The 14852-nt window shown below is 41.4% G+C and overlaps 1 long non-coding RNA gene across 3 annotated transcripts in view; it reads left to right on the top strand.

Annotated features, from left to right (window-relative positions):
- The window catches only part of LOC111751050 (uncharacterized), a 279013-nt gene that overhangs the window by 206047 nt on the left and 58114 nt on the right, over nt 1-14852 (top strand). The window contains exons 7-8 of one of the 3 annotated variants that reach the window (XR_010322124.1): nt 8-205; nt 5428-6410. The exons of 1 other annotated variant lie outside the window; for it this stretch is intronic. This is a non-coding gene — a long non-coding RNA (uncharacterized LOC111751050). Of the gene's footprint in view, nt 1-7; nt 6411-14852 lie in introns of those variants that run through there. One more of the 3 variants, XR_010322122.1, reaches the window with a different exon arrangement.

The raw sequence follows: 14852 nt of genomic DNA, 5'->3' as shown, positions 1-14852 counted from the left end.
TCTGCAGGTAAATTTTTACTTTGCTGATTTGCTGGAAACGTTTGACCAAAATATTTCAACAAAAAGGTGGACTATATTGGACTTGTGAAAAGGACTGTGACTAGACTGAATAAAATTTCCAGAACTCCTATGAAGAAGCCGATGGGTTCACAGACTCTGGCTGATCCAGAAGCATGTGGAACAGAAATTAACCACATAAGTCTAAGTAAATGAAAAAACAAAAACAAAAAACTATCGGTTTTATGTGGGAATATTGCTGATATTTTAAGGTTCTACTTCCTGTAGATAAGAGATCATTTTCCTTCCTCCTAATCTAACTAGTGGGTTTAGATATCATAACTCTTAAATTAGAAGTTCTTATTGGCAAGCTTAGCAAAGTTGTAACTATCATAACCAGATAAATGTCTAAAGTTCAAGCTATGATTTTACAGAATAGAACATTTGATTTCCTATTATTTCTCTCAAGGAACAGTTTGTGCCTTAATAGATAAATGTTGGTGTGTTTATATTAATACTCAATCTGAGGTTTTACAAAATGTAGTTACTGCTAAGACACATGAAAAACATTACTGATGCTGCTTATGTATAAAGAAACACCTCATGAGGTGTCTTTCCTTTGTTCAAAGACCTTAGGGTCATGGTTTCATTGGTTATTTTAGACAGTTGGCCTAATATTATTGTTAGTGTCTCTATTCTATCTCCTAGTTTGCTGTATGGTGCCTGGTATCTTAAAAACCAGATGTTGCCCAATTACCATTTATTGAACATTTTTGATCAGGGATCCTATAACAAGATTATAATCCAAAAGAAAGAATAAGAGAGTTGTAATTCTCCTCAAATCCAGATTCCTGACATTCATGGAGGTTAGGTTAACCCACACAGTCCATCACCTTTGGGTGTCCTTTTGAACCTCAAACTTTAAACCCATTAAACGCATTGCCACTGAATTGATTCCAACTCATAGCAAGCCTGTAGGACAGAGTAAAACTGCCCCATAGAGTTTCCAAGGAACACCTCCTGGATTCGAACTGCCGACCTTTTGGTTAGCAGGCATAGCACTTAACCACTGCGCCATCAGGGTTTCCTTAAACTTTGGAGGAAAAAAAAAACTATAAGAACTTTATCAATTATTACAGGAGAAATAACAGCTGAAGTTGCTAATGAGATAAGAACACAACAATAATCTCTGACCTCATTAGGTGACATGAGATAACAAAATAGTCTTAGTTTTTGTTATTAGCCCAAGAAAGTGTAGTCTGTGGTGTAACAAATACCTCTTGTTGCATTTGGGTAAATAACACAAGAGTAGAACAGGATATACACAGAATTAGGAAGCCAAGCTACTTGGTTACACACTGTAACACCCTTACGAACACCAGATTTATTTGGTTGGTTACCATCAGGAATAAGTACATGGGCTAGGGCACTACTACAAGGGATAGTAATGTTCTGAGTCTGCATCCTGATAGTATTAGGTGTAATAAAACTTATATTCGATTGTCTTACACACTTAAAAAAGCCTCAGGCTAAAATGTTGATGTACATTGAGCCTGCTGGAAACCCTGGTGGCGCAGTGGTTAAGTGCCATGGCTGCTAACCACAGGGTTGGCAGTTCGAATTCACCAGGCGCTTCTTGGAAACTCTATGGGGCAGTTCTACTCTGTCCTATAGGGTTGCTATGTGTTGGAATTGACTCGATGGCACTGGGTTTGGTTTTGGTTTTATTGAGCCTGCTCACATCAGCAATGCGATTGATGGGAATATCACTCTTACTTAAGATTCTGGTGGAGAACCACAGGGTATTTGGTGGAAAACCAGCACCGTGAGTTTAAAGAGCCTGCCACGGCCACCATATAAGGCCTTGAGTAAGTCCAGGTATTAATATCTCCAATCTCTGGTCAAAAGGAGAGAATGATTTAGGAGATAATATTGGAGCCATTATTCCCTGTCCTTGAGCATAAAGAATGTGACCCAGCTGGACCTGGACTCACAAAGACCCATAAAGACAGGCCCTGAGGTATAAAGACAACAGCTAAGACAATCTGAAAAAAAAAAAAATCTTTTAGGAAGACATTCACATAAACAGTTATAAAAGTCACTCATTTTCTTTTAATATTCAGTAAATAGTTATAAACCAACAAGCAGTCAGTAGCCACAATGAAATGCCTAGGTCCAATATTTGCCCTTCCTCAAAAATATGCCAAAGAATTCTGAGCTGGGCTATGGTTCAAAATGGATACTGGTCTTCAATGACCAATGTCCAAAAAGAAATTAGAGGAGTGAGACAACCCCCACAGTACTGCATTAAAAATCGCATTTTCTTTGCTTGGCTTCCTACCCCCAGGTTTGCATTTGAATTCTGCTCTTACATAGTAGTATGATTAAGAGTGTTGCTGACATAATTTGTATGAACTCCCTACTTGTAAACCCCTTTAAAAGTAACTGGCTTGCCCGCCCTTGGAAAGCAGTCTTGGCAGCAGCAGCTCCAACTAACTCCTTTCCTTGTACAATGACATAAAGGTGCCTTTCCTGTTCTCCTCCCTCAGTCTCTGGTTTATTGGCCAATATGAGTCATGCCAAGCACGAACATGGGGTTTCCACCCAGTGACATTCTGATGTCACTGTACCCTCTCTCCCACTCCTGTGTCCCTAAAACAAGATATCTTGGTAGCCCCTAGTCTTCTAATCCTTTCAGCACTGCTTCTGGGCCAACCCTGAGACACTCACCTTTGAGTGATATTGGATTCTGTTAGGATGAGCATCCTTCTCCAAAACAAGAGAAGCAAAATGCTTGGTCCGTAGGTACTCAAGGTAGCAGATCTAGACTACCATCAAGGCTTCCATTTTACCGCCCATGGTGGTGTGTGTATATGTGTGTCTACCAAGCGGGAGGCTTGAAGAACAGGGTCAGCAGAAAAGGAGGGCACACGCTTAAAGTGAGGTCTGCCAGCTTGGAAAGGCCTAGACAGGTCTAAGGCCATATCAGTTCCTTTCCCAAGCTGAACACCTCTGGCTTCGTTTCCAAAGCTAACTCAGAAAGACTAAATTCAATTGGCTAGTAGTTTTAACTTTTCGTTTTGTGTATTTCTCTATTTTGCTTATAGAGGGTCAGAGTGACATAACACTTAAATGAGCCCAGCCCAAATAACCAAAAACCAAAACTGTTGCAGTCAAGTTGATTCTGACTCATAGCAACCCTACAGGACAGAGTAGAACTGCCCCATAGAGTTTCCAGGAAGCATCTGGTGGACTTGAACTGCTGACTTTTGGTTAACAGCTGTAGCGTTTAACCACTATGCCACCAGGGTTTCCAGCCCAAATAGAAGCTCCAATTTTTATTAACATTTCCCTCAAATATTTAAGGGGACCCAAGGATAAAGTCTTGCAACTGTTATTAAAACACTCCCTGCCCTGTTCCCTACTTCCCTCCCACCCAGATCCTAGCCCCCAAGCACTTTTATCCAGGTGCATTGTTTTCCCTTCCTTAGTTCCTCATTCATCTCTCCCCTTCATAAAGAGCACAATGCCTGAAGCTCAGTCCCACTCCCTGCCCTACCCTCCTGTGGCAAGCAATTCTTCTTCTCCCCTGTCAGCTTTTCTCTGAAGAATTCTGTGCAAAGCTTTTTCCTGTCCAAAGAGATTGGGGGCAGGGCAAGAAACTAAGCAGATGAAGGGGGAAAGAGGTAGACTCTGAGCAGCACACATTAAACATTTTTATCCAGCCATCACCATCTTCACTAGTACACATGCAATTTTCACTTCTAAGGAATGACTTGATTAATGAAGTTACAGAGAACTCAAGCCTTACAGAAATCTTTGCAGCGTTTCATGAACTTCCCAATTTGTTTTTCTCTAAATGTAGGTCTTTAATAAGGAGCCCTGGTGGCATAACATTTACTCTCATCTGTTAACTGGAAGGTTGGTGGTTCAAATTCACCAGCTGCTCTGCGGGAGAAAAAAAAACCTGGCAAACTGCTTCCTTAAAGATTTCAGCCCAGGAAACTCTATGGAGCAGTACTACTCTGAAGTTTATAGGGTTGTTTCTAGTTGGAATGCACTCGAGGGTATACAACAGCAAGGATTAAGTCCTCTAAGAAGAATCTTCTCCCTTTCCCTCCCCTCCAAGGTTTTGAAATGATCTTAAATGATGTTAATTTTGAGGAATTTGATAAGGAGATAAATTACATACACAACGTTTTTCTAAGAAAATGTATCACAGCTGCTTTATAATTAAGGTGACGATTAATTGGACTAAAGAGGAAAGGATAAACTACGGGGTATAAATTCTTCTCAGGGGTTTAAAAAGTAAGATAATGGTGTGGACATCAATGTGAAACTCCTTCGGTGCTTATTTTTAATAACATGATTCATACTACTTTAAAAAAAATATTTTTAACTGCCTGCTTCTCTTTGCACTTTAAAATTTTTTAAAAGGGCTGTGGAGACTCATGGCTAGCTCTTGGGTAGACATAGTAATTAGAGACGTAAGAATAGTTAACCCAATTTCACATGGAAAATGTCTCAACTGTGGTCATCATGACATGAGCTTGAGAATAAGCCACCTCATTCCACAAGACAAAATTGGGAGAAAATCACTTAGTCATAGGCATGTAGAACTGAATTCCCAGGAAAACATAAAACACATGCTCCAAGGTAAACTTTGAAGAAGCCACATTTATCTTGGGTCAAGCCTTGTTTATGGAAGGCTGAGTTGAACACCTCCATTTGGAATGAGAGACATGTAATGAATATTTTTAAATCAATGAGTTTCAGATTTTACATTTCCCCAGGTTTTCAGCTTCTTTGATTACTCAGGTGAAAAGCACTTGAAGGAGAGATTTCAGAATTGTTTACTGTGATATACAGACTTCAAGATAGCCCCAGGATCCCTGCATCTTGGTGTTCATGCCCTTGTATAATCCCCTCCCCTTGACCAGAGGCAGGACCTGGGACTTGCTTCTAACCAAAAGGATATGGTAAATGTGATGTGCTTACACTCTTGTGATTATGTTATGGTATAAGGCAATGGAGATGAAATATCACTCCTGTAATTACATTATGGGGGCAGTGGAGGTTCAGTGATAGAATTCTCACCTTCCATGTGGGAGACCCGGGTTCGATTTCTGGCCAATGCATCTGTCACTGGTGGCTCGTGCGTTGCTATGATCCTGAACAGGTTTCGGTGGAGCTTCCAGACTAAGATGGATTAGAAAGAAAGGCCTGGTGATCTATTTCTGAAATAAGCCAGTGAAAATCCTTAGGATCATAATGGTTCAATTTGCAACCAATCACGGCGATGGTGCAGAACCAAGCAGCCTTTCATTATGTTGTACATGGGGTTGCCATGAGTCAGGGGCCTACTCGATGGCAGCTAACGCAATAATTACATTACATTACATAAGACTCTGTCTTACTATCATACTATAGAGTCTTGGTATCCTGCTGACTTTGAAGAATCAAGCTTCCGTGAGTCCTAAGCTGCAAAAAAATTAATTCTGTCAACACCCTGAGTGAGCTTGGAAGCACGCCTTTCCCCAGCTGAGCCTTCACATGAGAACCCAGTCCTGGGCAACACCTTCCTTGATCGCAGCCTTGCAAAGGCTAAGCTGTGCCTGGACTCCTAACCCACAGAAACTGTGAAATAAGTACATGTGTGTTGTTTTACATCATTAAGTTTGTGGGGAACTGTTATGCAGCAATAAAAAGTGAAAACAACTTACCTTTGCTAACTTATTTTTCTGACCAAGTATTCTCGTACTGGGTTTATCTTTCCAAGAGTTCAAAAACTGTTGGTCATTGGTTGCTTTCATGATTGATGTATATTATGTTCATATACATAAAGATATTCTTTTCCTTTATGGTGGAACTGACCTCAGCCACAGCAACCAAGTAGAACCTTGTGTGAACAACAGTATTTCCCCATCTTACATATATATCTTGTGATTTTTAACAGCAAGTGATTCTCAAGCTTTTCCTTAGAATTGAGCTTGGCCTAAAAACTTTGCTCAAAAATCCATTCTGACTGCTGGTGTGACTATGAATTGGTTAAAACTTTCTGGAGGGCAAGGTTGCCATATGTATAGAAAACCTAAATGTATACATGCCATTCAAACTAGAAATTCCATTTCCAGAAATACATCTCTACGATATAACCAGACAAGTGTTCAAAAAAACATGTTCATTATAGCATTGTTTATAGTGGTGAAAAACTGAAAAAACCTAAATGATCAGAAAGGCAATAGGTTAAATAAATTAGAGATCATCCATACAATGGAATACCACGTAGCCATTTAAAATTACATTGTAGATGTATATACCCCTGGTCATAAGTAAAAATGAAAAAAAATACAGAAGAGAATTTGTAATACATCCCTGTGTGTGTGTGTATAAAATATAAAAAAAAATACATATACATTTTAAGATGCAATACATTAAAGGTAAAACTGGACATACACCAAAACGTTAACATTCTACAATGTTTTGAATATCACTTGGGTAATTTTCAAAGTTCACAGCATGCTTTTTTCGTGTGTTTATTTCTGTTTCATAAATGATGCTGTCTGTTCCTAATTCCTGATCTCTGGGTGGGCTGGATCTCCCTGATGGGCCAAGAGACCCAGTGGACCTTGCTGCCTGACATTGAGAATGTGGTTTCTGCACACCAGTCTGCATCCTCCCATTTCTGTCCCCCAGAGAGTCTGCCACATGCGTGGGTTATCTGGCTGTCACCCAGCCTCTGCCCAAGCTCACCCAGCTGACTCATGCTTTAGCAACAACACTGGCTTAAAAATAATTTCTTTTAACCGCATCAGTGTGTCAAGATTCGTCCCAAAATGCTGTACAACAGATCCAACCTTAGTTATCCAAACTGACTCTGTGCTGGGTGCTGACGTAATAGATTGAATTCTGTCCCCCAAAATATGTGTTGTAAATCCTAACCCCTATACCTGTGGCTAGGAGACCTGGTGGCATAGTGGTTTAGCATCCAGTTGCTAACCTAACGGTCAGTGATTCAAACCCACCACCTGCTCTAGGGGAGAAAGATATGGCAGTCTGCTTCTGTAAAGATACACAGCCTTGGAAACCATATGGGACAGTTCTACTCTGTCCTATAGGGTAGCTATGAGTCAGAATCGACTGGGGCAGTGGGTTTATACCTGTGGCTATAATCCCATTTGGGAATGGGTTTACTTTGTTATGTTAATATGGCGGTATTAGTGTAGGGTGTGATTTAAATCAATCTCTTTTGAGAAATAAAAGAGTTGAAAAAGCAAGCAAGCAACCAAGCACCGATAGAGGAAGATAGATACCATGCCACATGAGACTCCAGGGAACCAAGAGACAGAAGCTAAAGAGACAAGGACCTTCCTCCAGAGCCCACAGAGAGAGAAAGCATTCCTCTAAAGCCAGCACCTGAATTCAGACTTCTAGCCTCCTAAACTCTGAGAAAATAAATTCCTGTTTGTTAAGGCCACCCACTTATAGTATTTCTGTTATAGCGGCACTAGGTAACTAAGACAACTGGTAATTGAGATTGCCTTGCAAAAAGTTCAAATGTTCAAGGCTGCGAAAACAATTTGTCCTACAAACACTTATTAGACTATCATGGTCATCTGTAAAACCACTTACAAAAAAAAGGACACCTTATGTATTTTTATTGCCCGTTTAGAAAATACTTGACGGCAGTGGGGTGGGGTTTAGAAAATAAAATTATATGGTATTTCATGTTTTCATTTTCTTTTAGATTATTCCTAAAAGTATTTGAAGGATGAAAACAGGTGCAGAGAGTATGGGAGAGAAAGGTTAGGTTGATACAGAAAAAGAAGGGTGGGGTAAAAGATTCTGGGGATTTGTAGTTCTGGAGTGCCCACCATGTGCCAGTTACTGAGCCAGGTGCTGAGCCATGAGCAAGACCCAGCCCGCTTAGGTAGCCAGATACCCACGTGTTTGGCAAACTCTCTGGGGGACAGAAGTGGGAGACACAGGCTGGTGTACATATACTTGTATTAATGATAAAGGTGTAACGGAGGCTTACAGAACAGCAAAGGCAGCAGAGGATTCCAGCAAAAAGAAGGAATAGAAAAATCAGCAAATGGAGAGGCATCCATTGAGGAGCCACTGAATGGGAATGCTGTGTATGATGATTCATTTTGTGTCAACTTGGCTAGGCTATGGTGCCCAGCTGTTTGGTCAAACACTAGTCTAGATGCCATTGTGAAGTAGTTACATGTGATCACATGTGATTAAATCCGTTGGCTTTAAATAGAGTGGACCATCCTCCATTATGTGCATGGGGCTCATTCAATCACTTGAAGGCCTTAAGAGCAAAAAAGGGAGTTTTCCCTAGGGTGTATCCTGCCTTCAGACTATAAATAGACTTTTTACCAGAGCTCATTGATTCTTAACTGTTGTTGTCTCCTGATCTACAGATTTTGGAATATAAGACTACAGAAATGTCCAGCCTGTCACCTGACCTGCAGGTTTTGGACTTGTCACCTCACCCCCCACCCCCCCAATAACTGCATGAGCCAATTCTCTCTCACATGTGCTCTCTCTATCTCACCCTGTAAGACACTTTGTAAGGCCAGAAAGCTAGGAGGAAGCCGTAAAGGGGAGATCCTCTCAATGCTGGCCTTTTTACTAGCCTGTGAGTACAGATGGGCACATCTGGCAGGCAATCACAGGTACAGTCTATTGGGGGTAGAAAGTAGACGTGGGGCTGAAGCCATGGAAGTCAGGAAAGGGTGAGAGGGAGAGTGGGAAGAGGGAGAAAAATAGAGTTACCATCTCTAGTAGTAACCTGGCCTGGAAGAAGTCCTGCTGGCACGAAAGGTTGGCAATTCCACCCCCCCCCCCCCAGTGGCTCTGTAGGAGAAAGACCTGGCGATCTGCTTCCATAAAAGATTACAGTCTAGAAAAACCTACGGGGAAGTTCTGCTCTATCGCATGGGCTTGCTATGAGTTGAAATTGACTCAATGGCATGAACAACAACAACCTGACCAGGGTGAGGAAGAGAAAGAAGGGTTGGGGAGCAATATTAGTTTCATTATATGTAGTGAGATTTTCTCCATTGCTTTATTATAAGAAAGGCAACAAAGACATAAGAAAAACAAATTCTTCTCTCAGCCTCTTCACCAGACTTCAAAGAAAATGGGAACCATAGCACAATCAGACTTCACCAAGAGAAAGGAGGGAGGCAGGCAGCCTTAAAGTTACAGCTTATGGAGACTGGACCACAGTTTGGGAACTTGAGGGAAGCTTTATAATTGTTTTTTTCTCATCATGCCCTTAATTACACTTGCTATTTCAGTGTTCTGCCTTTGTCTTAGCTACTCTTCATTTCTGCCTCTCTGGATCATTCCACGGCTGCTCCCACTACTATAAAACTGACACACTCTCTGTATCCTGAGCTCAAATTCCTGAGAGAAAGAATCTGATTTATTTAATTAGTCACTGTTGCCACAAATTAAGGAGCCCTGGTGGAATAGTGGTTAAAGCGATGGACCAACTGAAAGGTAGGCAGTTTGAAACCACCAGCTGCTTTGTGGGTGAAAGATGTGTCAGTCTGCTTCCATAGATTTATAGCTGTGCAAACCCTATGGGGTCACTATGAGTTGGAATCGAGGGCAGTGGGTTTGGCCACAAGTTGGCAAAGCTTTTACGTCAGGCTGCCTCACAGGGCCACTAGCTAGACTATAGATTGTCTGTCTTCAGTTCTCGTGTTTTCCCTTGTCCATTCAGCTGGGTCATGTGATATGGAACATACTCAAAGAAACACCTAGGACTGCTTGCTCCAACAAGGGACTGTGAAAGTAGGAGAGACCCAGACTGTAGCAGTTGTATTAAGAATTGTAAAGAGCTGAGATTTTACTCTGCTTACAAGTTAACAAGTTAGACTGTTACAGTTTTATGGATGTTGGTAGAAAACACGAGATTCTTGGGTCAGAGACTGTTGTTAGATGCCGTACTGTCAGTCGCGACTGATAGCAACTCTACGTACGACAGAATGAAACACTACCCAGCTCGGCGCCATGCGCACAATCAATGCTATGTTTAAGCCCGTTGTTGCAGCCATAGTGTCAATCCATCTCGTTGAGGGTCTTTGTCTTTTTCAACGATCCTCTACCAAACAGGGACTGGTCCTTCCTGATAACATGTCCAAAGCAAGTGAGATGAAGTCTTGCCATCCTTGATTCTAAGGAGCATTCTGGCTGTATTTCTTCCAAGACGGATTTGTTTGTTCTTCTGGCAGTCCGTGGTATATTCAATATTATTCTCCAACACCATAATTCAAAGGAATCAATTCTTCAGTCTTCTTTTTTCATTGTCTGGCTTTTACATGCATATGAGGTGAATGAAAATACCATGGCTTGGGTCAGGCTCAATCCTCAAAGTGACATCTTTTACTTTTTAAGACTTCAAAGAGGTCTTTCCCAGCAGATTTGTCCATTGCAATGCATTATTTGATTTCTTGACTGCTGCTTCCATGGGTTTCTGCTTCCATGGGTGTTGATTGTGGATCCAAGTAAAATGAAATCCTTGATAACTTCAGTATTTTCTCCCTTTATCATGATGTTGCTTACTGGTCCAGTTGTGAGGGTTTTTTATTTTCTTTATGTTGAGGTATAATGCATACAAAGGGTCACAAACTAAGGAGAGTTTATTACTCTCAGCAACAGCAACAGTTGGAGTATCAACATTTGCATCAGCTTCCTGGCCCCCAGTTCCCACAGGCCAGGTGACACATGTACTCACACAGTAGGTTGTGTTACAGGAGAGGAACCTGAACTTAGGATACCCAAATCTTTTATAACAGTGAGTAAGTATGTCTGTCCTTTGCTCTGGAGAGAGATACTACCTCTGTCTTCCAAGCCTGTTCACTATACAGACTTTCTTGAAACAATAGTCCAGAACAAAGGCAGTTTCTGCCTCTGCTGACAAGATGTGCAGAAACTGGAACTCCATAAAGTATTGTCTCCCAACAGATTTCTTTCCCAACCCACTCCAAATGATAACACATTTGTTCTGGGACTGTTTGATTAGAGACCAGAGGAAGAATAAAGAAAATATACAAGGCCGATTTTTTTTTTTTTTTTAATTATTAAGTTGTCAGAGTTAATCTCCTTTTTTATCTGTCACCTTTTCACAATTTCTTCAAGTGATTCCTGCCTCATTGGCTGCCTGCCAGACCTCATGCTTCCTGCTTTTCCTTCCTTTGGCCCCCTCAAAGTTCACCTGCTCTGCGTCTTATTCTCTTTTGACTTCATAGTTTAATCTGTCAACAACTTTATTTTTTCTTATTTAATAAACACATACATCCATGTTGCATTCTAAGGACTTTAAAACTATTTCCTCATTTAATGTTTATAACAGCCCTATAAGGTATGTACTATTATTATCCCCATTATTCAGGTGAAAAAAAAATTATGCTAGTGATAGTTATTCTAATAAAATACTTGTACTTTTGTGGAAATAGACAGTAATAGTTTAAGCTTTTAAAAAGATCCTAGAAATGTTTACAGGACTTGTAGGAAAACAAGACATGACTCTAGTGGTACTCTCATGGCAGGAACTTCAGGCCAATGGGAACTACCTCTTGGCAGAAAGAAATCTATACTCCCCTTCAACCATTCTCCCATAATTTCTGTATGTGGTCAGAGTACAGAGAGGTTCCAGAACTACCTGGTTTAACCTGGACCTAACTCCAGTTCAGATTCAGTGTAAGTAGTTGACTGGTTATTCTTCCACAATCAGGACCATGTCTAGTTCATTTCTGTATCCCCGGTGTATAGCCCAGTGCCCAGAGTCTCATGAGGATAGAAAGCTGTATTGAATGACTGTATGAATGACTGAATGGATGAGAACCAAGAAGCTACCATGTTCACTTAATCAGGAAAGGTTCCTGCACTAGATACAACAGATTTAAATTGCGTCTTAAAACAAAGGAGGAATCTATACCTCAGTGCATAAAGGGGGGAAGTTACTCCAGGCATGTAAGATAATAGAAGGAAGGGGAGCCAAATGGAAGTTTTTAAAAGAATTTATTGATTAGGAAAAAAAAAAAAAAAAATGGGGGATTAGAGGGAGAAGAAAAAGGATGAGGTTGAAGGTGAATTAGAAGTTCCCTGGGTTGACCAGAATAAATTGAGTGTAACTTAAAAGGCAATGGACAAAGCTATCAGGCACTGAGAGACTTTGGATGCTGCAATTTTAGAATGTGACTGGAGAAGGAAGTTGATAGAAGGTGAGAGAAGAATATCAATAATAATAATGGCTATCACTCATGGAATATTTATTCTGTGCTAGGCATGATTCTTACTGCTTTGTGTTTATTAATTTATTTCAGCCCAGAAACCCTACGTTTGGTTACAATTGTGTTGTTATTACCTTCACCATTTTACAAATGATAAGACTAAGTCACCGTTAAGTAACTTGCCTAAGGTCACATAGCTTGTAAGTAGCAAAACTGATGTTTGAACCTAGGCAGTTTTCTCAGAGTCTGTACTATTTACCATTGTTATTTATTACCTCTCTCTTACTACAGACTACCTCTATGCAAGGGCAGCAGCCATGTCAAATAAGCCAACAATCTAAGTTTATTCTGGCACAGTGTTTAAGAGCTTTGCTGCTAACCAAAAAGTTGGCAGTTCAAATCCACCACGGGCTCCTCGGAAACCCTATAGGACAGTTCCACTCTGTCCAATAGGGTTGTTAGGAGTTGGAATTGACTCAATAGCAATGGGTTTTTTTTTTTTTTTTGGTTTGTTATGCAAAAGCCCTCCCACCCCAACTCCTTGTAACTCAACTCCTGCACCGCCTCCCTAAGCCCTCCCGTATAGAAATTCTGGGGTCTCCGTCCTGCTAAGGGCTGGTTGAGGAGCTGAAGGTAGAAACCAGGCTGGAGACCCTTGGGAATAGGCCACAATTCAACTGTCCAAAGACCAGAGAGATTCTTCAAAACGTAAATATGGTGGGGAAAAAATATAAGTTCCGGATTAAAAGAAACTATAGAGACATTAGTACCAAAATAATGCATGAAACTAATGCTTAAAAAATAACAGCTATAAAAGACAGTTGGGGACAGCTGGGAAATTTGACTATGGATTGGATAAAAGAGGGTATTAAGGAATTACTGTTAATTTTCTCAGGTCTGATCCTGGTAGTGTGGTCACATAGGAAATGGTCCACGTTCTTAGGAGATGCGTGCTAAAGCATTTACTGCTGAAGTGTCATGATTTTTGAAGCTAACTTCCAATGGTTCAGCCAGAAAAACAGAAAGATTGAGTGATCAGTAAATCACGTATGGCAAAATGTTAATGACTGTTGAATCTAGGTGGAGTTTAGACAGATGTGCCTGAGCTATTCATTCAAGTTTTCTGTATGTAATTTTCATAATAATAAGTTTCGGGGGAAAAGGGCCTAAAGTGAGGAGACAGTGATTGCTTACAGATTGGCTGAAGAAGGCAGGGAACTTGTCCAATGCAAAGGCCTTCAGGGGTGAGTTAAAAAGCTCAGTTTTGACCACACAGGATTGAATGCAAATACTTTCTCAATTAAAACAGAATTAAAGTACTAGACCAAGGGCTGGAAGGGAGATTTGGCAATCATTCTAATAAAGATAGTAGTGGCAGCTGTAGAGGCAATAAAGCCACCTGGACTCATCTGTAAAGTCAAAGAGAACAGACTCAGGGTAGTGGAACATGCACAGGCCGGTGATTTTCCGCAAACAGCTGGAGCCCATCTGCCGGGGTGGAACTCTCGCTCCGCTGCTCCCTAGTCGTGTGACTTTGGGCAAGTTACTTAACGTCTCTGACACTCAGTTCCTTCACTAGTTCTTAACTCGTGGAGTTGTTGTGTGTGAAGATTAAAGAGCACCAGAAACAAAAATAAGCAAACCAGTTGCCATCGAGTCGATTCTGACTCATGGTGACCCCATGTGTTTCAGAGTAGAACTTTGCTCCATAGGGTTTTCAGTTCAATAGTTGTGACCTTTTGGAAATAGATCACCAGGTGTGATGCAATGAATTACTTAATACAGCCCTTCTAGCCACTGTCTTTGTAACTCCCACCAAATGATAGGGTGGTACTATGCAAGTATGGTATATGGAACCCTAACGAGGGGATTGGTCAGTTTTGCCATACTGCTAGGCTTACAAGGAGCCATCCTAAGGCGAGAAGGGAGGATTTCACCACCACCAAGAAAGAAGAGCCAAGAGTGGAGTGCATCCTTTGGACTGGGGATCCTTGTGCTGAAAAACTCCTGGAACAGAGCTATAACACTGAAGACGGTGAGAAGCAGTGGTAGGGAAAACAGTGGCAAGAGGGACCCGTAAAAGATGGTGTGGTGGGCTTCCCAGGCTACGGAGCAAGAAAGCTGAGCACCTTCGGGCAGGAGACTTGAGCAATAGGGTGCCTCCTGGCACTTGGTGGAGCTAGGTTTGCAGATCCACAGAGCCAGAGCTGAGCGCCTTCAGGCCTAGGCTTATTGGCAGAATGGGGTGCCTCTGGACACTTATTGGCGGAGCTAAAAGAGCTTTGTAACACTTGTCCAAGCAGGGCAGCAGCTGAGGGGCTGAGAGGCCCGAGAGAGCCCTGCCTGTAGGCACGGCTAGTAAGAGGCTGTCCTGATTGAAGAACTGTGTCCTGAGTGTTACTAAACTGGAATTGTAACCAGTTACTTCCCTAATAAACCCCATATCTGTGAATATTGTCTGTGAGTTCTGTGTTGCCATTGCAATGAGTTATCGAACTCAGCAAGAAATAGTGTCGTGGGAGGGACGGACGGTCGGTGTCAGAATTGGTAAAAAGGGCTGGCGAGAGGAGGTATGTCTGACCTCTGCCTTATAGGAGT

Source organism: Loxodonta africana, chromosome 5, assembly GCF_030014295.1.
Source record: "Loxodonta africana isolate mLoxAfr1 chromosome 5, mLoxAfr1.hap2, whole genome shotgun sequence".
NCBI lineage: Eukaryota > Metazoa > Chordata > Mammalia > Proboscidea > Elephantidae > Loxodonta > Loxodonta africana.
This window is presented reverse-complemented; position numbering and strand designations above follow the sequence as displayed.